This window comes from Arachis hypogaea, chromosome 17, assembly GCF_003086295.3.
Source record: "Arachis hypogaea cultivar Tifrunner chromosome 17, arahy.Tifrunner.gnm2.J5K5, whole genome shotgun sequence".
NCBI lineage: Eukaryota > Viridiplantae > Streptophyta > Magnoliopsida > Fabales > Fabaceae > Arachis > Arachis hypogaea.
In genome coordinates this window covers 70692818-70718087 of record NC_092052.1, presented here as the reverse complement: position 1 = coordinate 70718087, position 25270 = coordinate 70692818, and the positions used below count along the sequence as shown (strand labels likewise).

General features: G+C 38.0%; 1 non-coding gene across 1 annotated transcript; it reads left to right on the top strand.

Moving 5' to 3' along the window:
• The first annotated feature begins 8378 nt into the window (after positions 1 to 8378).
• Positions 8379 to 8485, top strand: LOC112768312 (small nucleolar RNA R71). The gene has a single exon (XR_003185748.1). It is a non-coding gene; the product is annotated as a small nucleolar RNA R71 (small nucleolar RNA).
• The last annotated feature ends 16785 nt before the right edge of the window (positions 8486 to 25270 follow it).

Genomic DNA, 25270 nt, shown 5'->3' with positions numbered 1-25270 from the left:
CTAAATGGGTGGAAGCAATTCCTACCCGCACTGATGATGCTAACACTGTTGTTTCCTTTGTTAAAAACTATATTATTTGTCGCTTTGGATCACCACGAGCAATCGTGAGCGATCAAGGCACCCATTTTTATAACAGGAGACTAACAGGATTACTGAAGAAGCATGGGATAATTCATAAAGTAGCAACAGCCTACCATTCTCAGACTAATGTGCAAGCCGAGGTGTCTAACAGAGAGATAAAGCACATATTGCAGAAGATAGTCAAACCTCATAGAAGAGACTGGAGCACCAGGCTACAAGATGCACTTTGGGCATCTAGAACAGCATACAAGACACCCATTGGGATGAGTCCCTTCCGCTTAGTTTATGGAAAAGCCTATTATCTCCTAGTTGAAGTAGAGCACAAAGCCTTTTGGGCAGTAAAGGAGTGCAACATGGGATTTGAGACAGCCGGAGCTGAAAGAAAGTTGCAACTGCAAGAATTAGAAAGCCTTCGCCTAGAAGCTTATGAGAACTTAAGGCTGTACAAGGAAAAGGTGAAGGCTGTACATGATAAGCACATCAAGAGGAGAGAGTTCCAACCTGGGGACTTGGTCCTCCTTTACAAATCTAGACTGAGGCTCATGCCAGGCAAGTTGAGATCAAGATGGGAAGGTCCATATAGAGTAGAGAAGGCTAAGCAGTACAGAGTTTTTCACCTAAGTCATCCTTCAAGCTCTGAATTCATCAAAGTTAACGGACATCGTTTAAAGCTATATCATGGCAAGAAGATGAAGAAAAACAAGGAGCTCGAGATCTTCCTCTTGGAGGATCCAACCATAGCTGAAGACTGAGCTAGTGGAGCGTCCAACTTACGGACGTTAAAGCAAAGTGCTAGGTGGAAGACAACCCACCATGGTATGATCATTTCCTTCTTTTTATTTCTTTTTTATTTCTTAGTTTTCTTTAGCAATAACTCTTCTCAGTACCAGTGCCTATAGTTTGCATATGTATTTGCATATTGCACAAAAATAAAAAATTTTCGCACGCGACGCGACCGCATTACCAACGCGTCCACGTCACAGGTGAGTAAGAAAGAAAAAGAAATCGAACAGAGAGTCACGCGAGAGCATGGCCGGAGGCGTGCCTATGGCACAAATCGCCCCACGCGACCGCGTCGCTGACGCGTCCGCGTCATGTGGGAGAATTGCCTTCCACGCATCCGCGTCACCCACGCGGACGCGTGACCTAAAAATCAACGTAAAAGAGGGTGCATGGCAGAAAGTTGTACTAGAGTGGGGCTGGATTGGTGCTGGACGCACAGTCCCTACCACGCAAACGCATACCCCACGCGTCCGCGTCATCTCCCGAAATTGGCCGCCCACGCGACCGCGTCAACCATGCAATCGCGTCACCCAAAAATTTGGCAATAATGAGTTTTGAACAGGGAGTTGTGCGAGTGCGAGGCTGCCCTCGCGCCACTCGCACCGATCATGTCACGCGTCCACATGACCGATGCGACCGCGTCGACCCATCTAAGCGCCACTTGCGCGAACGTGTACCCCACGCGTCCGTGTCGCTTGCGCCGTACAGATTAACCTAATCTACCAAAATATCTTATCTTTTTCTTCCCCAAATCCTAATTTTTCTTTTCCCTTCTTCTTCCCCCTCCCTTTCCTTCCTTCTTCCTTCTTTCTCACTGGTGCACAAAATTGTGATCTCAGGCAACGGCGCCAAAAACTCTATACGCACGTCTTAATAAATCATTTTTCATTCACAACTTCGATACAACTAACCAGCAAGTGCACTGGGTCGTCCAAGTAATAAAACCTTACGTGAGTAAGGGTTGATCCCACGGAGATTGTTGGTATGAAGCAAGCTATGGTCACCTTGTAAATCTCAATCAGGCGGATATCAAATAGTTATGGAGTTTTCGAAAATAGATAATAAATAGACAGAAAATAAAGATAAAAATACTTATGTATATCATTGGTGAGAATTTTAGATAAAGGTATAGAGATGCTTTCGTCCCTCTGAACTTCTGCTTTCCTGCTGTCTTCATCCAATCAGTCCTATTCCTTTCTATGGCTGGCTTTATGTAAGGACATCACCATTGTCAATGGCAACTTTTCATCCTCTCTGTGAAAATGGTCCGATGCGCTGTCACTGCATGGCTAATCATCTGGAGGCATTACCGTGGTCAATGGCTGCTTCCTATCCTCTTGTGAAAATGGTCCAAATGCTCTGTCACAGTACGGCTAATCATCTGAGGTTCTCGATCATAATGGAATAGGATTCACCCTCCTTTTGCGTCTGTCACTATGCCCAGCACTCGCGAGTTTGAAGCTCGTCACAGTCATTCAATCCCAGAATCCTACTCGGAATACCACAGACAAGGTTTAGACTTTTCGGATTCTCATGAATGCCGCCATCAATCTAGCTTATACCACGAAGATTCTGATTAAGAGATCCAAGAGATACTCATTCAATCTAAGGTAGAACGAAAGTGGTTGTCAGGCACGCATTCATAGGGAATGATGATGATTGTCACGTTCATCACATTCATATTGAAGTACGAATGAATATCTTAGAAGCGGAATAAGTTGAATTGAATAGAAAAACAGTAGTACTTTGCATTAATTCATGAGGAATAGTAGAGCTCCACACCTTAATCTATGGAGTGTAGAAACTCTACCGTTGAAAATACATAAGTGAAAGGTCCAGGCATGGCCGAATGGCCAGCCCCCAAAGCGAGATCACAGGATCAAAAATACAATCCAAGATCTTCCAAAAGATCATAAGATGTCAAATACACTAGTAAAAAGTCCTATTTATACTAAACTAGTTACTAGGGTTTACAGAAGTAAGTAATTGATGCATAAATCCACTTCCGGGGCCCACTTGGTGTGTGCTTGGGCTGAGCTTGAAGTTTACACATGGAGAGGTCATTCTTGGAGTTGAACACCAGTTTGTAACGTATTTCTGGCGTTCAACTCTGGCTTGTAACGTGTTTCTGGCGTTTAACTCCAGACAGCAGCGTAGAACTGGCGTTCAACGCCCTTTTACGTCGTCTAAACTCAGCCAAAGTATAGACTATTATATATTGCTGGAAAGCCCTGGATGTCTACTTTCCAACGCAATTAAAAGCGCGCCATTTTGAGTTCTGTAGCTCCAGAAAATCCACTTTGAGTGCAGGGAGGTCAGAATCCAACAGCATCATCAGTCCTTCTTCAACCTCTGAATCTGATTTTTGCTCAAGTCCCTCAATTTCAGCCAGAAAATACCTGAAATCACAGAAAAACACACAAACTCATAGTAAAGTCCAGAAATGTGAATTTAACATAAAAAATAATAAAAACATCCCTAAAAGTAACTAGATTCTACTAAAAACATACTAAAAACAATGCCAAAAAGCGTATAGATTATCCGCTCATCACAACACCAAACTTAAATTGTTGCTTGTCCCCAAGCAACTGAAAATCAAATAGGATAAAAAGAAGAGAATATACTATAAATTCCAAACTATCAATGAAACATAGCTCCAATAAGATAAGCGGGACTTGTAGCTTTTTGCCTCTTGAATAGTTTTGGCATCTCACTTCATCCATTGAAGTTCAGAATGATTGGCATCTATAGGAACTCAGAGTTTAGATAGTGTTATTGATTCTCCTAGTTCATTATGTTGATTCTTGAACACAGCTACTTTATGAGTCTTGGCCGTGGCCCTAAGCACTTTGTTTTCTAGTATTACCACCGGATACATAAATGCCACAGACACATAACTGGGTGAACCTTTTCAGATTGTAACTCAACTTTGCTAAAGTCACCAATTAGAGGTGTCCAGGGTTCTTAAGTACACTCTTTTTTTGCTTTAGACCTTGACTTTAACCGCTCAGTCTCAAGTTTTCACTTGACACCTTCACGCCACAAGCACATGGTTAGGGACAACTTAGTTTAGCCGCTTAGGCCGGGATTTTATTCCTTTAGGCCCTCCTATCCACTGATGCTCAAAGCCTTGGGATCCTTTTTATTACCCTTGCCTTTTGGTTTTAAGGGCTATTGGCTTTTTGCTCTTGCCTTTTGGTTTTAAGAGCTTTTGGCTTTTTCTGCTTGCTTTTTCTTTCTATTTTTTTTTTTTTTGCTTTTTTTTTTCTGCAAGCTTTGTTCTTTGCTGCTTTTTCTTGCTTCAAGAATCATTTTTATGATTTTTCAGATTATCAAATAACATGTCTCTTTGTCATCATTCTTTCAAGAGCCAACATATTTAACATTCATAAACAACAACTTCAAAAGACATATGCACTGTTCAAGCATTCATTCAGAAAACAAGAAGCATTGTCACCACATCAATATAATTAAACTAAGTTCAAGGATAAATTCGAAACTCATGTACTTCTTGTTCTTTTGAATTAAAACATTTTTCATTTAAGAGAGGTGATGGATTCATAGGACATTCATAACTTTAAGACAAAGTTACTAAATACTAATGATCATGTAATAAGACACAAACATGGATAAGCACTTAACATAAAGAAAACGAAAAATAGAGAATGTAAGAACAAGGAATAAATCCACCTTAGTGATGGTGGTGTTTCCTTCTTGAGGAACCAATGATGTCCTTGAGCTCTTCTATGTCTCTTCCTTGTCTTTGTTGCTCCTCCCTCATTGCTTTTTGATCTTCTCTAATTTCATGAAGGATGATGGAGTGCTCTTGATGTTCCACCCTTAATTGTCCCATGTTGGAACTTAATTCTCCTAGGGAGGTGTTGATTTGCTCCAAATAGTTTTGTGGAGGAAAATGTATTTGAGGCATCTCCAGGATCTCATGGTGATGAGCTTCATGCGTTTCTTGAGCTCCATGAATGGGCTCTCTTGTTTGCTCCATCCTTTTCTTAGTGATGGGCTTCTCTTCCTCAATGGGAATGTCTCCTTCTATATCAATCCCAGCCGAATTGCATAGATAGCAAATGAGGTGAGGAAAAGCTAACCTTGACATAGTGGAGGACTTGTCAGCCACTTTGTAGAGTTCTTGAGGTATAATCTCATGAACCTCCACCTCTTCTCCAATCATGATGCTATGGATCATGATGGCCCGGTCTATAGTAACTTCAGACCGGTTGCTAGTGGGAATGATTGAGCGTTGAATGAACTCCAACCATCCTCTAGCTACAGGCTTAAGGTCCAGTCTTCTCAGTTGAACCGGTTTGCCTTTTGAGTCAATCTTCCATTGAGCTCCTTCCACACATATGTCCATGAGGACTTGGTCCAACCTTTGATCAAAGTTGACTCTCCTTGTGTAGGGGCGTGCGTTCTCTTCCATCATTGGCAAGTTGAACGCCAACCTTACATTTTCCGGACTAAAATCTAAGTAATTCCCCCGAACCATGGTGAGATAATTCTTTGGGTTCGGGTTCTTACTTTGATCATGGTTCCTTGTGATCCATGCATTAGCATAGAACTCTTGAACCATTAGAATTCTGACTTGTTGGATGGGGTTTCTTAGAACTTCCCAACCTCTTCTATGGATCTCATGTCGGATCTTCGGATACTCATTTCTCTTGAGTTTGAAAGGGACCTCGGGGATCACCTTCTTCTTGGCCACAACATCATAGAAGTGGTCTTGATGAGCTTTGGAGATGAATCTTTCCATCTCTCATGTCTCGGAGGTGGAAGCTTTTGTCTTCCCTTTCCCTTTTCTAGAGGATTCTCCGGTCTTAGGTTCCATCAATGGTAATGGAAAAACAAAAAACTTATGCTTTTACCACACCAAACTTAGAATTTTGCTCGCCCTCGAGCAAGAGAAGAAAGAATAGATGAAGAAGAAGAAGAAAATATGGAGGAGAGGAGGGAGAAGTGTATTCGGCCAAGAAAAGAAGAGAGGGTGGTGTGGTGTAAAAATGAGGAAGAATGGAGGGCTATATATAGGGAAGGGAGGGTGGTAAGGATCGGCCATATGGGGTGGGTTTGGGTGAGAAATTGGTTTTGAATTTTGAAGGTAGGTAGAGTTTATGAGGTAGGTTTATGGGGAAGAGTGGATGGATGTGAGTGGTGAAGTAGTGATAGGGAAGAGAGATTGAGGTGATTGGTGAAGAGTTTTGGGGAAGAGTGTTTATTGGGAAGAGAGGATGAACATTGAGAAGAGGGAAGAGAGTGAGTGGTGGTAGGTGGGGATCCTGTGGGGTCCATAGATCCTGAGGTGTCAAGAAATTGCATCCCTGCACCCATTAGGCATGTAAAATGCCTTTGCATCCAATTCTGCCGTTTAAACGCCGAATTGATGCTTGTTCTGGGCGTTCAGCGCCCAGATGCAGCATATTTCTGGCGTTGAACGCCAGCCAGATGCTTGTTTCTGGCGTTCAGTGCCAGCTCTTCCTCAGTGTGCATTTCTGGCGTCTGAACGCCAGGATGCTGCCTGTTTCTAGCGTTCAATGCCAGAAACATGCTCTGTTCTGGCGTTGAACGCCAGACAGATGCTCCTTACTGGCGTTTAAACGCCAGTGAGATCCTCCTCCAGAGTGTGATTTTTCTTCTGCTATTTTTGATTCTGTTTTCAATTTTTATATTTATTTTATGACTCCACATGATCATGAACCTATTAAAACATGAAATAACAATAAAAATAAAATAAGATAAATAAAAATTGGGTTGCCTCCCAACAAGCGCTTCTTTAATGTCAATAGCTTGACAGTGGGCTCTCATGGAGCCTCACAGATGTTCAGAGCATTGTTGAGACTCCCCAACACCAAACTTAGAGTTTGGATATGGGAGTTCAACACCAAACTTAGAGTTTGGTTGTGGCCTCCCAACACCAAACTTAGAGTTTGACTATGGGGGCTCTGGTTGACTCTGTTATGAGAGAAGCTTACTGTGCCTCTTTCCCATGTTTACAGAAGGATGTCCTTGAGTTTTAAACTCAAGGGAGTCCTCATTCAATTGAAGGACTAATTCACCTCTGTCAACATCAATCACAGCTCTTGTTGTGGCTAGGAAGGGTCTTCCAAGGATGATGAATTCATCCTCATCCTTCCCAGTATCTAGGATTATGAAATCAGCAGGGATGTAAAGGCCTTCAACCTTTACTAATATGTCCTCTACTTGTCCATAAGCCTGTTTTCTGGAATTGTCTGCCATCTCTAATGAGATTTTAGCAGCTTGTACCTCAAAGATTCCCAGTTTCTCCATTATAGAGAGTGGCATGAGGTTTATTCCTGACCCAAGGTCACATAGAGCCTTTTTAAAGGTCATGGTGCCTATGGTACAAGGTATTAGGAACTTTCCAGGATCCTGTTTCTTCTTAGGCAATCTCAGTTGATCCAATGCATTTAGTTCATTGGTGAACAGGGGAGGTTCATCTCCCCAAGTCTCTTTACCAAATAAATTGGCATTTAGCTTCATGATTGCACCAAGGAACTTAGCAACTTGCTCTTCAGTAACATCTTCATTCTCTTCAGAAGAAGAATAATCTTCAGAGCTCATGAATGGGATAAGGAGGTTCAATGGAATCTCTATGGTCTCTAGATGAGTCTCAGATTCCTTTGGTTCCTCAGAGGGAAACTCCTTATTGATCACTGGATGTCCCAGGAGGTCTTCCTCACTGGGATTCACGTTCTCAACCTTCCTCTCTAGGTTTGGCCATGTTGTTCATGTCAATGGCCTTGCACTCTCCTTTTGAATTTTCTTCTCTTTTGCTTGGGAGAGTACTAGGAGGGGTTTTAGTGATTCTTTTACTCAGCTGGCCCACTTGTGCTTCCAAATTTCTAATGGAGGACCTTGTTTCATTCATGAAACTCACAGTGGCCTTAGATAGATCAGAGACTAAATTTGCTAAATTAGAGGTATTTTGTTCAGAGTTCTCTGTCTGTTGCTGAGTGGATGATGGAAAAGGTTTACTGTTGTTAAACCTATTTCTTCCACCATTATTAAAGCCTTGTTGAGGCTTTTGTTGATCCTTCCATGAGAAATTTGGATGATTTCTCCATGATGAGTTATAGGTGTTTCCATAAGGTTCACCTAAGTAATTTACCTCTGCTATTGCAAGGTTCTCAGGATCATAGGCCTCTTCTTCAGAAGGCGCCTCTTGAGTACTATTGGATGCAGCTTGCATTCCATTCAGACTCTGAAAAATCATATTGACTTGCTGAGTCAATATTTTATTCTGAGCCAATATGGCATTCAGAGTATCAATTTCAAGAACTCTCTTCTTCTGAGGCGTCCCATTACTCACAGGATTCCTCTCAGAATTGTACATAAACTGGTTATTAGCAACTATGTCAATGAGTTCTTGAGCTTCTGCAGGCGTTTTCTTTAGGTGAATGGATCCACCTGCAGAAGTATCCAATGACATCTTAGCTAATTCAGACAGACCATCATAGAATATATCCAAGATGGTCCATTCTGAAAGCATGTCAGAAGGACACTTTTTGGTCAGTTGCTTGTATCTCTCCCAAGCTTCATAGAGGGATTCACCTTCTTTTTGTCTGAAGGTTTGAACATCCACTCTAATCTTGCTCAGCTTTTGAGGAGGAAAGAATTTGGCTAAGAAAGCCGTGACCAGCTTATCCCAAGAGTTCAGGCTATCTTTGGGTTGAGAGTCCAACCACACTCTAGCTCTGTCTCTTACAGCAAAAGGGAAAAGCATGAGCCTGTAGACTTCAGGATCTACTCCATTAGTCTTAACAGTATCACAGATCTGCAAAAATTCAGTTAAGAACTGAAAAGGATCTTCAGATGGAAGTCCATGGAACTTGCAGTTCTGCTGCATCAGAGAAACTAATTGAGGTTTCAGCTCAAAATTGTTTGCTCCAATGGTAGGGATGGAGATGCTTCTTCCATGTAAATTGGAATTAGGTGCAGTAAAGTCACCAAGCATCCTCCTTGCATTATTATTATTTTCGGCTGCCATCTCCTCTTCTTGTTCGAAAATTTCTGAAAGGTGCTTGCTGGATTGTTGTAATTTAGCTTCTTTTAATTTCCTCTTCAGAGTCCTTTCAGGTTCTAGATCTACTTCAACAAGAATGTTCTTGTCCTTGCTCCTGCTCATATGAAAAAGAGGGAACAGAAAAATAATAATAATAGGGATCCTTTTTACCAGGTGTAGAGGTTCCCTTATGTGAGTAGAAGAAAAGAAGAAGAGAAAATCTGAACTCAGAGAGAGAGGGTTCGGATTTTTGGTGAGTGGGGGAGAGATGTTACTAGATGAATAAATAAATAGAAGGAGATGAGAGAGAAAGAGGATTTTCGAAAATAATTTTTGAAAAAAAGTTAGTGATTTTCGAAAATAGTTTTTTTTTTTTGAAAAAGGTTAGTAATTTTCGAAAATTAAAATTAAAAATTAAAATAATTAGTTAATTAAAAAGAATTTTTGAAAAAGAGGGAGATATTTTCGAAAATTAGAGAGAGAGAGTTAGTTAGGTAGTTTTGAAAAAGATAAGAAACAAACACAAAGTTAGTTAGTTAGTTGAAACAAATTTGAAAATCAATTTTTGAAAAGATAAGAAGATAAGAAGTTAGAAAAGACATTTTAAAATCAAATTTTTGAAAAAGATAAGATAAGAAGATATTTTTAAAAAGATATGATTGAAATTAGTTTTGAAAAAGATTTGATTTTTAAAATCACAATTAATGACTTGATTCACAAGAAATCACAAGATATGATTCTAGAACTTAAAGTTTGAATCTTTCTTAACAAGTAAGTAACAAACTTGAAATTTTTGAATCAAAACATTAATTATTGATGATATTTTCGAAAATATGATGTAAAATTAAGAAAAAGATTTTTTAAAAGTATTTTTAAAATTTTCGAAAATAAATAAGAAAAATGAAAAAGATATGATTTTTGAAAAAGATTTTGAAAAAGATAAGATTTTTAAATTGAAAATTTGATTTGACTCATAAGAAATAATTGAATTTTAAAAAGTTTTGAAAAAGTCAATCCAAATTTTCGAAATTTATGAGTGAAAAAGTGAAAGATATTTTTTTTTTTGAATTTTTAATGATGAGAGAGAAAAACATGAAAAAGACTCAATGCATGAAAATTTTGGATCAAAACAATGAATGCATGCAAGAATGCTATGAATGTCAAGATGAACACCAAGAACACTTTGAAGATCAAGATGAACACCAAGAACTTATTTTTGAAAAATTTTTTATGCAAAGAAAACATGCAAGACACCAAACTTAGAAATCTTTAATGCTTAGACACTAAGAATTCAAGAATGCATATGAAAAATACCATACAACACAAAACAATATAATATGAAGATCAATCAAGAAGGTTTTATCAAGAACAACTTGAAGATCATGATGAATGCAATGCATGAATGCAATTTTCGAAAAATGCAAGATGAGTATGCAATTGACACCAAACTTAAAAATTGACTCAAGACTCAAACAAGAAACACAAAATATTTTTGATTTTTATGATTTTATTAATTTTTTTTTGTAATTTTTCGAAAATTATTTGTAAAAGAAAAATAAGGATTCCAAAATTTTTAATATGAATTTTAGGAATCGTGTACTCTTAGTCTAAAGCTCCAATCTGAGGGTTAGGCATGGCTTACTAGCCAGCCAAGCTTTAGAAGATATTGATACTTTCCATGTATAGAGCAACTAAGTGTGTGAAGATCAACAAGCTCTTGTGATGATAGGTTGAAATCCCAGTCCAAAAGATTAGACACGGCTTACAGCCAGCCAGGATTCAACAAATCATCATGAAACACTAGAATTCATTCTTAAAAATTCTGAAGAAAAATATAATTTTGAAAAGATTTATAATTTTTTTTCGAAAATAAAGGAAAAATTTTTTGAAAAATTTTTTGAAAATATTTTTGAAAACAAAATAAGAAGAAAATTACCCAATCTGAGCAACACGATGAACCGTTAGTTGTCCAAACTTGAACAATCCCCGGCAACGGCGCCAAAAACTTGGTGCACGAAATTGTGACCTCAGGCAACAGCGCCAAAAACTCTGTACGCACGTCTTAATAAATCGTTTTTCATTCACAACTTCGATACAACTAACCAGCAAGTGCACTAGATCGTCCAAGTAATAAAACCTTACGTGAGTAAGGGTCGATCCCACGGAGATTGTTGGTATGAAGCAAGCTATGGTCACCTTGTAAATCTCAGTCAAGCGGATATCAAATAGTTATGGAGTTTTCGAAAATAGATAATAAATAGACAGAAAATAAAGATAGAAATACTTATGTATATCATTGGTGAGATTTTCAGATAAAGGTATAGAGATGCTTTCGTCCCTCTGAACTTCTGCTTTCCTGCTGTCTTCATCCAATCAGTCCTACTCCTTTCTATGGCTGGCTTTATGTAAGGACATCACCATTGTCAATGGCTACTTTTCATCCTCTCTGTGAAAATGGTCCGATGCGCTATCACTGCATGGCTAATCATCTGGAGGCATCACCGTGGTCAATGGCTGCTTCCTATCCTCTTGTGAAAATGGTCCAAATGCTCTGTCACAGCATGGCTAATCATCTGAGGTTCTCGATCATACTGGAATAGGATTCACCCTCCTTTTGCGTCTGTCACTATGCCCAGCACTCGCGAGTTTGAAGCTCGTCACAGTCATTCAATCCCAGAATCCTACTCGGAATACCACAGACAAGGTTTAGACTTTCCGGATTCTCATGAATGCCGCCATCAATCTAGGTTATACCACGAAGATTCTGATTAAGAGATCCAAGAGATACTCATTCAATCTAAGGTAGAACAGAAGTGGTTGTCAGGCACGCATTCATAGGGAATGATGATGATTGTCACGTTCATCACATTCATATTGAAGTACGAATGAATATCTTAGAAGCGAAATAAGTTGAATTGAATAGAAAAACAGTAGTACTTTGTATTAATTCATGAGGAACAGCAGAGCTACACACCTTAATCTATGGAGTGTAGAAACTCTACCGTTGAAAATACATAAGTGAAAGGTCCAGGCATGGCCGAATGGCCAGCCCCCAAATCGAGATCACAGGATTAAAAATACAATCCAGGATCTTCCAAAAGATCATAAGATGTCAAATACACTAGTAAAAAGTCCTATTTATACTAAACTAGTTACTAGGGTTTACAGAAGTAAGTAATTGATGCATAAATCCACTTTCGGGGCCCACTTGGTGTGTGCTTGGGCTGAGCTTGAATTTTACACGTGGAGAGGTCATTCTTGGAGTTGAACGCCAGTTTGTAACGTATTTCTGGCATTCAACTCTGGCTTGTAACGTGTTTCTGGCGTTTAACTCCAGACAGCAGCGTAGAACTGGCGCTCAACGCCATTTTACGTCATCTAAACTCGGCCAAAGTATGGACTATTATATATTGCTGGAAAGCCCTGGATATCTACTTTCCAACGCAATTAAAAGCGCGCCATTTTGAGTTCTGTAGCTCCAGAAAATCCACTTTGAGTGCAGGGAGGTCAGAATCCAACAGCATCAGCAGTCCTTCTTCAACCTCTGAATCTGATTTTTGCTCAAGTCCCTCAATTTCAGTCAGAAAATACCTGAAATCACAGAAAAACACACAAACTCATAGTAAAGTCCAAAAATATGAATTTAACATAAAAACTAATAAAAACATCCCTAAAAGTAACTAGATTCTACGAAAAATATACTAAAAACAATGCCAAAAAGTGTATAGATTATCCGCTCATCACTCACTTTCTACTTTCTCTCTCACCACCATTATCAAGGTTTTTCTTTTCTTCTTCCTTCCTTACTTTTCTATTATCCTTCTTATTTTTATGTTTTCTTCTTTTCTTTTCTTTTTACTTTCCTTATCCATGTTTTCTTTTTTTTTTTCTTTTTCTTTTAATTGGTGTTCAAAATTTATTTAGGTCATTTTTCCTTATTATATGCTTGTGGATTGTTGCAAAATTGTTTGACAATTATATATTAATTTTTAAGGGTTGCTTGCATGTTAAATTTAATAATTTCAATAGCTTATTCATCATGCATGCTATGTGTTTGTGAAAAAGCCCATATGGCATTATGCATTTTTTCAGCTTATTCCATTCTACTATTCTAATGCATGTTTCTCACAAAACCCTTTCCTATTTTATTCATTGAAAATAATTGTCAATACAAACGTGATGGCCAGTTTGTTACGAGTGATAACATATTTAAGTAATTAATGCTTGATCTATGCTACTCATGCCTTTGCCAGCATGCCAATAAACATCCTGCATCTAATTACCAAAAAAATGCACTTACTTTATTTCCTTTGATGAACTTTTCACATGTAGTAATGACCATGTGTTAACGAAATCCTTCTTTCCTGTGCATTGATTATCACCTATACCATCCTCTTCCTTACTCTATCCCTTTGAATTCAAAGTTACTTTCTTTTTTCCCTTTTCAGGATGGCCACCAAGAAAGGAAAAGAGAAAGCTACTCCCAAACCACCAGCAAGGAGAGGAACAAAAAGAGCATTAGTGGTAGAGCCTTCTTCAACTGCAGTAAAGCCCTCAACAAAAAGAATTAAGAGGATTATAAAGGTTGATGAAAAAGAGAAAGCCTTCCCAGCAAAGGACACTGCGCGATTTCCCAATCGCTACTGTGAGCAGATGTTCCCCATCCTGACAGAACGGAGTTACAACAACGAATACCTTATTATCCTCCCGCCCAATATTGCTACCTTGGTTGAGCCGCAAATTGAACGAAGACAATGGGGTTTCCTACGGAGACAGCCACGACAGGTTAATCTTTCTTGGATAGTCGAGTTCTACTCCAATTTCCACCTGCCAACCCTGCAGTCTATGTCCGTCAAAAGCAAGTCCCCATTACAGAAGAGGCCATTCAACGAGCTTTAGATCTTCCCCCTACTCCAGAAGGACTGGACACATTTCAAGAAGCCGCACTCAAGCGCCAGATGTACCAATTTGACTGGGACGCTGTTCTCAGAATTATCGCCCTACCTGGCAGCAGATGGATCTACGGATACCATCGTTCCCGTCCTAAGGGAATATTGGCTTCCGCACTTACCTTGGAGGCTCGCGTATGGGCACAGATTATGTCCCATTATGTCTTTCCGAGCACTCACGAGTCCTTATTTACTGCAGACATGGCCGTTCTACTATGGTGCATCCTTACAGATCAACCTCTGAACCTACCAGGACACATCCGGAATGCTATGGGACACGTACAAATTACAGGCAACTTACCTTTTCCCGCCCTGGTCTCAGATCTTGTCTCAGCGGCCGGAGTCTCCTACAGAGCTGGGGACACCAAAGCCATGCTTCCACGGGATGATCAGTATGTCCCTAACGGGAAATATATCAGACCTCCAGCAGCCACTACAAGCCAGCCTACTGAACCAGCTGAAGACATTCCTCCTTCAACATCACAAGCACCTACAATAAATCAACTGCTCCATCAGTTACTTGAAAGGTTGGATCGGCAAGAACAGAAAGCGAAGCTAAGAGAGCGTCGTAACAAGCGCCGATTCACATACCTCAAGGAGCTGATTATGGGAAAATTCAAGGACTCAGACACCCCAGACTCCACTTCTTTTACCAGCACAGGGAGCCATGACGGTCCCGACTGTGGAGATACTGCTATCAGCCCACCTTTGTTCCTAACAGATGGCACCAAGGATGGTGCAAAGCCTTAAGTGTGGGGAGGTCGGTCAGTACCTGACTTCCGGAGGTAATTTCTCTTCCCTAACACCAATAAAATAGGATATTTAGTTAGTTTTTCTTTTGTAGAATAAGATAAATTGCATAGGAATAGGTTAGTTGCATGCATGTTCTACTTGATTGAAAAGGTAATAAGTTTCTTCTAAGACCCTATTTTTAGAACAAAATTTCACTAATTTTAATCAAAACTTTTTTGTTAAATTTGCTTGAAGTTATATTTGGAACATGATTTTTGAGCTAAAGAACATACAACCAGTGAGACTTCGAGCCTAAATACATGGTTACATTATTTAACCATAATTATTTTATTCTTGTGTGTTTACTTCTCTATGATTGTAATCTATATTTTGTTTCATCCTATATGTCCAATGTTTAATATATTTATATGCCTGTATATGATTGAGGCCATTATTTGTTTAGCTCACTTATCCAAATTAAGCCTACCCTTTTAATTACCTTTGTTAGCCACTTTGAGCCTTTAAATCCCATTTGTTCTGTATTTTACCAGATTACTAGCCTTAAGCAGAAAAACAATTATATATCCCAATTGAATCTTTGGTTGGCTTAAGATAGAATTGTGTGTGTTAATTAAGTATGGGAAATTGTGGGAACAAAAGATAATGAGGGAATGTGTCATGATGATATAATGGGAATTTGGGTACCTACTCATGAGAAACTATAAGAATTAAAAAAAATCTATGTACATTGATAAGCTATGTTTAATTTTATGTTTATGTTTAAAAAAAATCCAAAAATAGTCAATAAATAAATAAGGGGACAAAATTACCCCAATGCTAAGTTAAAAATTCAAGGATCAATGCATATATGATAACCTTAAAATAAAAGTTGATACATGAGTATGGAATGTGAAAGAGAAATTTTGGGTAGCTAGGTATGAAATTTAAGTTATATAGAATTTATATATGTGTGTTAGGTGAAAGCTTGGGTTAATTAAAGATTCAATTTATAAGCTTAATTAGCCATATATATGCCCGTACCCTTACCTTGGCTCCATTACAACCTTGAAAAGACCTCATGATGTTTGCATTGGTATATTAAATGTTGTTGATTGGTTAGGTGAAAAACAAAAACTAGAAAGCATGATTAGAGAAGGATAGAGTGATTGCCCTATACACTAGAGAGATTAGAGCATACATACATCATCAGTGAGGGTTCAATGCTTAAGTTCTATGTTCCCGGCTTTCATGAGCTACCTTCTTGCATTTTTATCTATTCTTACTGTATAAAAATTGAAATAGTGGAATTTGATTTGTGATTGTCTTGAAGAGCTTATTTACTTTTAACCAGGTAGACAAGAATCATATAGTTGCATTCACATATATAGGTTGCATTGCATTGCACGAGTTTTACATGTTCTTACTCATTTATTTTATCTCCTTCAACTAAGCATGAGGACATGCTAATGACTAAGTGTGGGGAGGTTGATAAACCATTATTTTATGGTTTATATTGTGTTTAATTGTGTGGTTTTATCAAATCTTTACCCACTTATTCATTTGATTAGCGTACATTTATAATTCCTTCCTAAAAAATACTTCATGGTTGAAAACTTGCTTCCTAGAGACTTTTAATTATGTATTTTAATTCTCCTTTATTCCATTCGATGCCGTGATCTATGTGCTAAGTGTTTCAGGCTTTATAGGGCATGAATGACTTGGAGATTGGAAAGGAAGCTTGCAAAAATGGAAGGAACACAAGAAATTAAGGAGATGACCAGCGAGAAGTGACGCGGACGTATGGCTCACGCGACCGCGCGACATAGAGGAAATTGCAGTAACGCGGACGCATGGCTCACGCGACCGCGCAAATTGGAAACTGCACAAGTGACGCGAAGGCGTGGACGATGCGCACGCGTGGCAAGGCAAAACGCTGGATGACGCGAATACCTGAATGACGCGATCGCATGACGTGCGCGATCTGCAGAATCTGCAGAATTTACTGGGGGCGATTTTGGCCCTGTTTTGACCCAGTTTTCGGTCCAGAAAAGCAGATTAGAGCCAGGGAACATGCAGAGACCAAGGAACAACATTCATTCCGCATAATTTTAGTTTTAGATATGATTTTACTCCTCCTCTAGGTTTTCTCTCTACGCATTCATAGTTCTTAGGATTTTGATTTTATTTTGCTTCTTGGACTGGGATATTGAGAAGAGTTATTACCTTCGCCAAGACTTCATTACTCTAGTTTGTTTTCCTTATTTGTCTCTTACTCTTCCATGTCCTTAATTTATTCAGAATTACTATTGGATTATTTTAGAATTTATTAATACAAAAACTATTTTTATTTTTAATTGATCTTTTTGATTATTATCTATCATGTCTTTCTTTATTTCTCTTTATTATTTTGTGAAGTTTACATTCATAATGAGCGAGTAGTTCCATAACTTGATTGGGAGTTGATTGAAAGGAGGACCTTAAGTTGGAATGCTCAAGAGAAAAATTGTAATTGGGTTTATTGTTGGATTGTCCTCTAGTCACTGACACTAATCCTTTCCAAGGGAGAGGATTGGAACTTGTGAATAGAAATAGCTTTCCAACTTGCTTGACTTTCCTATACCTAGTAAGGGATAACTAAGCAGAACAACCTTCAATCATCAATTAATCTTGAGAGTACTCCAACAAGAATAGGGCTTCCAACTAATCTACTCCCGGTCAAGGTTTTTATTTAAATTACATAAATTCTCTAATTTAATTTCCTGCTTATCAACTCAACCATTTTTGAAAATATCTGATTAATAAAATAGCATATCTTTCTGCAACTCGTTGGGAGACAACCTGGGACTCATACTCCCAGTATTTTAATTCTAATTTTGTGACAACCCTTCTAAATTGATGAACAGATTTTTGGTTGGTTAAGAACTGTACTTGCAACGTATCTCTTATAATAATTTCTTAACTCGCTAATTTTTGCCACGTCACTCCCCTATAGGTTTTTTCTTTTTAGGATATAGGCGACGAAGTTTCAGAAGAGTTTATTTTATTTTCTATTTATTTGATATTCTTGTATTATCATAGTTATTATTATTTTTCCCTCGCTTTTATCTTTACAAATTTTGTAAGAGCAATAGAAATTGTGATATGTATGTTTGTAAGTTATGGTTATGTATATGTATAATTTTAAAGTATTGTATCTGGTTTGTAAGTATATATATGTATATATATATGTTTTCAACGAAAAGGTCTTTCGAAAGGTTATGCGATTTTAAGTTTTAAACAGGCTCCTATTTTAGTATTAATATGTTTAGAGTCATCGTAATATCCAAACTATCAGAGTGGCGCAGTTGGAAGCATGACATTCTGATAGTGAGGGTGTTACATGGACAGTGGTGCGGAGTTTAGGGTTTGCCATAGATTTAAAAGAATAGATGTAGTAATGCAAGGTATGAAAACTTACAGCATCACAGAAGTGGTGAATACCGAGTAGTGAGTTGGATCGATTAAAGTATTATGTGCATTGCCGACACATGCAGCAAGCTGCTTTGGAGTCTTCGTGTTACTCTCTGACAAAATCTCAGATACTTGTAAGTTAATTCATGTGTTTATTTTTTGTCATTTTTGTTGTTCTATAATTGTTGTCATTCTCTAGAGTGCGTAGGGTGGGGGAGACATGGTTTAGCACACTATGTCAAAACATAGTTGGAACAGTTATGCGTGTCATCCTCCGTTGAATTAACCGTTCGCCAGCTTTTGTCTACAAGGTGCAGTTAGGAAAAGTTATCACTTCAAACCTCGTACAAAAAGGTCTGGATGGCAAAGCAAAGACGATTGGTGCAGATATACAGTGAGTGAGAGGAGTCGTACAATAAGGTGTCGAGGTTCTACAGCACAGCAGAGTTTTGCCCCGAATGACGTGTGAGCTCAGTGTTTACCGTATAGATGGGCACCTCATGGTGCGTGATTGTAGCATGTTGACAAGGTATTTTGAGCCTTCCCTCCCTACGTCGAGGCTTTCAAGCATTGCAAGCTGCTCGTCTCCATCGATGGTACTCATTTGTATGAAATATGGGGTGTTTTGCTTATTATAGTGGCACAGGACTGTAACAGCAATATCCTTCCTATGCCTTTGCAATTGTTGAGTCTGAGACGACGGAATCATGGTCGTTCTTCCTACCAATTTGAGGTGACACGTCCCACACAGGAAGGACCGTTGATATTTCTGATAGATCTCAAATGACTAAGGGTGCATTGAGAGCTGAGGATAGTGGCTGGCATTCTCTTAGAGCATTTCATACTTACTATGTCTGGCACATGGCAGTGAACTTCATTCTCGTTTTAAGTCTGTGAGGAAAAGAGGTATCTCATAAATGCTGCCTTATGTCCAAGCAAGGCTGGGTATGAGCGGTACATGGATGCGTTGACGTTGTTATCACGGGAGATGGCAGATTGAGCTGGTAGATTCAATAAAGAGATTTGGCTACAAACTGCGATGGCCGTTGTGGTTTGGACACATGACGACGAATCTCTCGAATGCATGAATGTCATTCTCAAGGGTACACGCTATCTACTGATATCGGTATATTAAGTGAAAACATTTACTTGAATAATGAAAATGTGTAGTAAATAATTAACTAAAACGTTATATAATATAATGCAAATGAAAATGTTTCGTAAGATAATAATGACTACACTAAAAACATCCATTTTGTTTAATTTAATAAAATTATTTAGTTAAATAATGATAACAAACCTCATTTCCATCTCCTATATATGGTAGATTAAGTGAAAACATTTACCTGAATAACCAACAAGTTCACCATCAACCGTATTTGTAAGAACCGAACGATGATTCAAACCAGTTAACAATGAAACTAAGCAAAAACAACAAACTCGTCATAATCAACTCTAAAAATTTAAAACTCATCACTAAACATAACAAACAAATTATCAAACAGAGAATATGCATCATAATATTTTTCCAAAAAAGATATTTGTCTTCTTCTCATTTTGGTTATGATGCACAACATACAAGACCAATCCTACAATAGTATCCTACAAGCAGAGGATAAGCCAAGGAGTACCCAAATCCAGCAAGAGAACTTCACTAGCCAGGTGTTGCGAATTGAAGCCACCGTCGAATCTTTTGGCAGCTGTGTAACAGGTCCATCTAGCCCTAAAATCATTTATTCTCCAGCAATCAGAAGCATGCTGAGCCTCAATAGAATAAAAAAAGGGAAAACTGACCTGGAAAGCAAGGGAAGTCCAGGTTCGTATTTCATAGCATGGTGGACGAACTGAAGCCGCAGGGACGACGCGAGCGAACGGAGGTACATATGACGCGACAAGTAGTGAATGCGAAGGTGCAAGAACCGGCAGGCACAGACGAGCGACAACAAGAAGAGAGAACAGCGTCGACGACGATAATACACGACACATGATAAACCATATTTTAGATTTATCTTGTGTTCAATTGAGTGGTTTTTGCCAATCCTGTACTCCTTATTCATATAATTGCATGGTTTTACAATTCCTTCCCTTATTCTGTGATATATATGAAACATGCTTCTTTGGTCTTAAATTGCTATGTTTAATCCTCTCTTATTACCATTCGATGCCTTGATATGTGTGTTCAGTGATTTCAGGGTTTATAGGGCAGGAATGGCTTAGAGAATGGAAAGGAAGCATGCAAAAGTGGAAGAAATACAAGAACTGAGGAACTGCTAAAAGCTGTCCAGCCTGACCTTCTGGTACTAAATCGACCATAACTTGAGCTATAGAGGTGAAATGAGGCGGTTCTAGTTACGTTGGAAAGCTAACATCTGGGGCTTCACAAGATATATAATTGTCATAACTGCCGTGAATATAGGCGACCACGCATGCGTGACTTTGCCGCGTGATGGACGTATCAGAAATCGCTGGGGGGTGATTTTTGGGCTAATTTTTGACCCAGTTTCGGCCCAGAAAACACATATTAGAGGCTATAAAGTAGAGGAATCGATCCATTCATCATACAACTTTCATATTCTTAATTTTAGGTTTTAGATGTAGTTTCTAGAGAAAGAGGCTCTCTCCTCTCTCTAGGTTTTAGGATTTAGGATTTCTCTTAGGTTAGGTTTACTCCTTCTTCATTCTAGGTTCAATGTTCCTTTAATTTAGTTTTCTTTACTTTTATTTATTCTATTACTTTAGTTTGTTTATTTTCCCCAATTTGATTTATGAATTCTATGTTAGAATTGATTTTCTTTATTTAATCAATTTGAGGTATTTCAGAGTTATGATTGCTTTCTTCTATTTATGATATAATAATTTGGATTTTTCCCCTTTTGGATATGGTTGAGTAATTGGTGACACTTGAGTTGTCAAACTCAGCTGTTGATTGAAAATTGGAAATTGCTGATTGATTTGGATCCCTCTAAAGCTAGTCTTTGCGTAGGAGTTGACTAGGACTTGAGGAATCAAATTGATTAGTCCACTTGACTTTCCTTTATTTAGTAAGGGTTAACTAAGTGGGAGCAATAACAATTCTCATCACACTGATAAGGATAACTAGGATGGGATTTTCAATTCTCATACCTTGCAAGAGTTTTCTAGTTAGTTTGTTTCCATTGCCCATTTACTATTGTTGCTTCTTACTAAAAACCCAAAAAGATACTTTTTCCATAACCAATAATAAACACACCTCCCTACAATTCCTTGAGAGACGACCCGAGGTTTAAATACTTCGGTTATAAATTTTATTGGGTTTGCTTAAGTGACAACCAAACTTTTGTATGAAAGGATTCTCTGTGTTTAGAACTATACTTACAACGGAATTTTATTTGTGAAAATTTTTACTAGTAGAAAATCCGCTGTCAAAATGGCGCCGTTGCCGGGGATACACGTGTGCTTATTATTGGTTATTGTAAATATTTACTTTTCGTTTCTTTTGTTTGTTCTAGTTTAGGAGTTTATTTTCATTATTTCTATTAGTTTTATTTCTTTTGCTACTATGATTCTCGCCCTCTGGTTTAGTTTGGTCCATGTTGTTGTAAGGATGAGCATAATGAGAACAGGCATCAAGTTGGAAGAATAAAGATGGGAGGACAAGGATTTTATCACCCTCTTGCAACAACCTAATGCGTATACCAACACCTTTTGTGAGTATACCAGACAATAGTTATGTGGCCCTTTCGGACAAACCACCTCCACCAAATTACTATGGTCAAGAGCCATTCCAGGGAGCGTACCAAGATGATAGATATGGTGGACCCCTTTGTAGTTACCAACAAGCCCCGCCATATGCTGATGAACCACCTCCTCAACATAGGTTTGAACCACCATACTCATAAGCCACCTACAACCATTCACCTCCATATGACCCCAATCCTTATCCATCACACCAACCACCATATGAACCACACCCAGAACCACTACCTCAATATTCACCATCTCCATATCCTTATCAAGAAGAACCACCTCCGTATTATGAGCCCTCTCTCCCAACAAATGAACCTTCCTATCCACCCCAACCTCCATTTGATAACAACACACTCATCTCTAACATCATTGGTCTTACCTCTACACTCCAAAATCTTATATCCCGCATGAACTAATCTTCTACCTCCAATATTCAACCCTCAAGCTCTAGTGCGCTTCTTTTTCAACCACATAATGATCTTTCCATCCCATCCCATCCTCCATGGAAGAGCACCCACATCCATCAATCCAAGAGCAAGATTATCCTAATTATGCTATTTATATGGAACAAGAAAGAAGAAATCATCTTCGCGAATCCATACTTCATAAGAAGCGGTGGCAGTGGTTGGTGGTTCTTTTGTGATTGTAAGATTGAGAGAGTAAGACTGAGTGAAGTTGAGAGAGAAAAGGAGACGGTGAGGGTTGAGAGATTAGGGATTTATGGTTTTTTTATATATAAAATAGAAAAACGAACCGGTCAGTTATTTAAAACTGTCGGTCAACCGGTTTTATCAAACTATCATGTCCGAACCAGTTTTATAATTAAACATATTTTTTTTAAATTTGTGTTAGAGAAGGAATTTAGTGATTGAAAATTTGAGTCATTGAAAAAAAATATCAAAGCTCTTTAGGAAGATAGAAACAGAGACAGAAAAATAGAGACAGATGGTTCCATTTATGACCTTTTGTTCGTATCGTAAATTCGATTTTTTCTATGTGAATTCTAATTTTTTTCCTCTTTCCATCTCTATTCCTAATTTTTCTTTTTCCCCATTCCTATACAAACAAAAAAAGTCAGAATACCAAACTTTACTTTTTCAAACAATTTTATACATATATTTGACGAAAATTAAATAAATAAAAGTTAAAGATAAATTTAAAGAAAGATTGGTAAAAGAGGATGAAAAAGAATAATGTATCAAATTCATCATTTAGGAATTTAGGGATAATATGCAGAAAAAAAAATTTTAAAGGTAATTTGATCTATCCAAATCAATTTTTTAATTAAACCATTTGTATAAAATAAACCAATTTTTTTCAAACCAAATGGTAACATGTGTCAACCATCCAAAAATAACGAGAGAGTGAGTATGCTCGAACTCATCGCTGAAGAAGGAGCCTTTGGTCTTGCCGTACGGCCATGAGCCTAGTAGGCAGGGCATCGTTCGGACTCATTGGTTGAGGTCGGAAGCCCGGGGGATGCTTGACCGTTCCGTTGCTTGTTCGTTATTTTTTCTGAGAGGGGGTTTTTGTCAATTACGGTTCCTTAGGCGTCATAATGACGTTTAATACGAAGGGAAATTTTTTTATCCTTTTTCCTTTTTGCCCTTCACCCCTTCGTATTTCATTTGAAACATGGGAGTTTTGTTTGTAATCGTTTCTCTTTTTACATTTTTTTTATTGCAACTTCTTCTTCCTCTTTCACTTCTCTATTCTTCCTTTTATGAATTTTGCTGGTCCATCCGTGCATTGTGCATTGGTTTATCCTACTTTTCGCGCTTCTCTCCTACTTATTTCCCACAATCAGGTTGGTATTTGCTTCGCTTCTTGTGTGTATTTTAACCTGCTTTTTTTTTTTCCTTTCAATTGGCTTGCTTCTGTTTTTGTCTATTTGAAATTTTGTTTTTCTGGGTAGAAGTGGTAGGAAATAGGGACACTACTGTTCTTGGTGTTGCTTTGTGGTTGTTTTAGTAATAGATAAATGGGGAATGTGTCGTAGCTTTTTAGGCTTCCTTTAGGCGCGTTAGTGAAAGTATTTTCATGTTTTCCTTATTTGCGGAGTAGGCTAATAGTGGTACCCCTTTTTTAGGTATGGTTGATAACTACAATTTTATGGTTTATTTTGTATTGAATTTAGTGGATTTCATCAACCTTTCCTACACTTATTCCCTAAAATAGCATAGTTTTGTGAATTCTTCGAGTTTGCACTTAAGATTGAAAACATGCTTTTTAGGCTCTTAAATTTCTATTAATTCACTTTAATTTTATTTCATAGCTTGATGTATTTGATGAAGTGATTTTAGGTTTCCAAGGCAAGTATGGATTGAAGGAGTGAGGAGAAAGCATGCAAAAGTGAAAAATTTATGAAGAAATGAAGTTTGGAGTGTTTTACAGCCATGCATACGCACAGGCATTCATGCATATGCATAACTGTAGTTTTACATCCATGCGTACGCACAAGAATTGATGCATATGCACAATTATGTTTTTCTACAACCATGCGTACGCATGGTCAGGTATGCATATGCACGAATACGATCACGTGAGTCATTAATGAGAAGACGCTGGGGGGCAATTTCAGGACCTGCCAAAGCCAATCCAACTCATTTCTGAAGCTATTAGAGTCCAAATTCAAGAAGGATGAAGAGAGCAATTAGGGTTTAGTTAGAATAATGTTTTAGGTTATATTATAGAGAGAGAAGCTATCTCTTCTCTCTAGAATTATGGTAGATTAGATTAAATTTCTCTTAGGTTTAGGTTTTAATTCTTGTCTTGATTTAGTTTTTCTTGCAAATTCTTGTTGCTACATCTTTCTCTTAGTTTTACTTGTTATTTCTTTATTTGGTTGCTCTTATGTTATTGAACTCTTGCTGATTTTCATTTCCTTTAATGCAATTGATGCCTTTTTATGTTTCTTATTATTTAATTGAGTTGTTATTATTACTGTAACGACCTAATTTTTAGTATGTCTAGATCATACCAGAAACTGAGCGTTACCAACTTGTCTTTCCTAATTATTATCTATTATTTATTATATGAGCCTGATTCGCTGTTAAAAACGTAGTTATTTTGCGAGGTACCTTTTTTTTTTGAAATGTTTGGATTAACAAACAGAATCATTCATAATCAATTCACAAGTAACAACAGATAAAATAGTTATAAACAACCACACATACATACATCACAAGTAGTTGACAACATTCGGTGATTCAGCCTTTATTAGAGTATAGACTTTTAGTTAGAACACCCCTAGATATAGCTAGATAATAACCATATACATATATATACATACAACATCCCAGGCCCTGACCTGTTCAAGAAGTCCCTAAGCTGGCATCCAGGCAAGCCTAGACTCTATACTCACCTAGTCCCTCTAAACTACTAAACTGAGGGAAAGTACGTTCTAAGTCTTCAAAACTCAAGTCAGGTGGAACGACATCAAAAGGTAGAACATCATCTGCTACTCCTCTGCACGATCAGACATTGCCATATGACGTCTATCTGGTACCCTCATCAA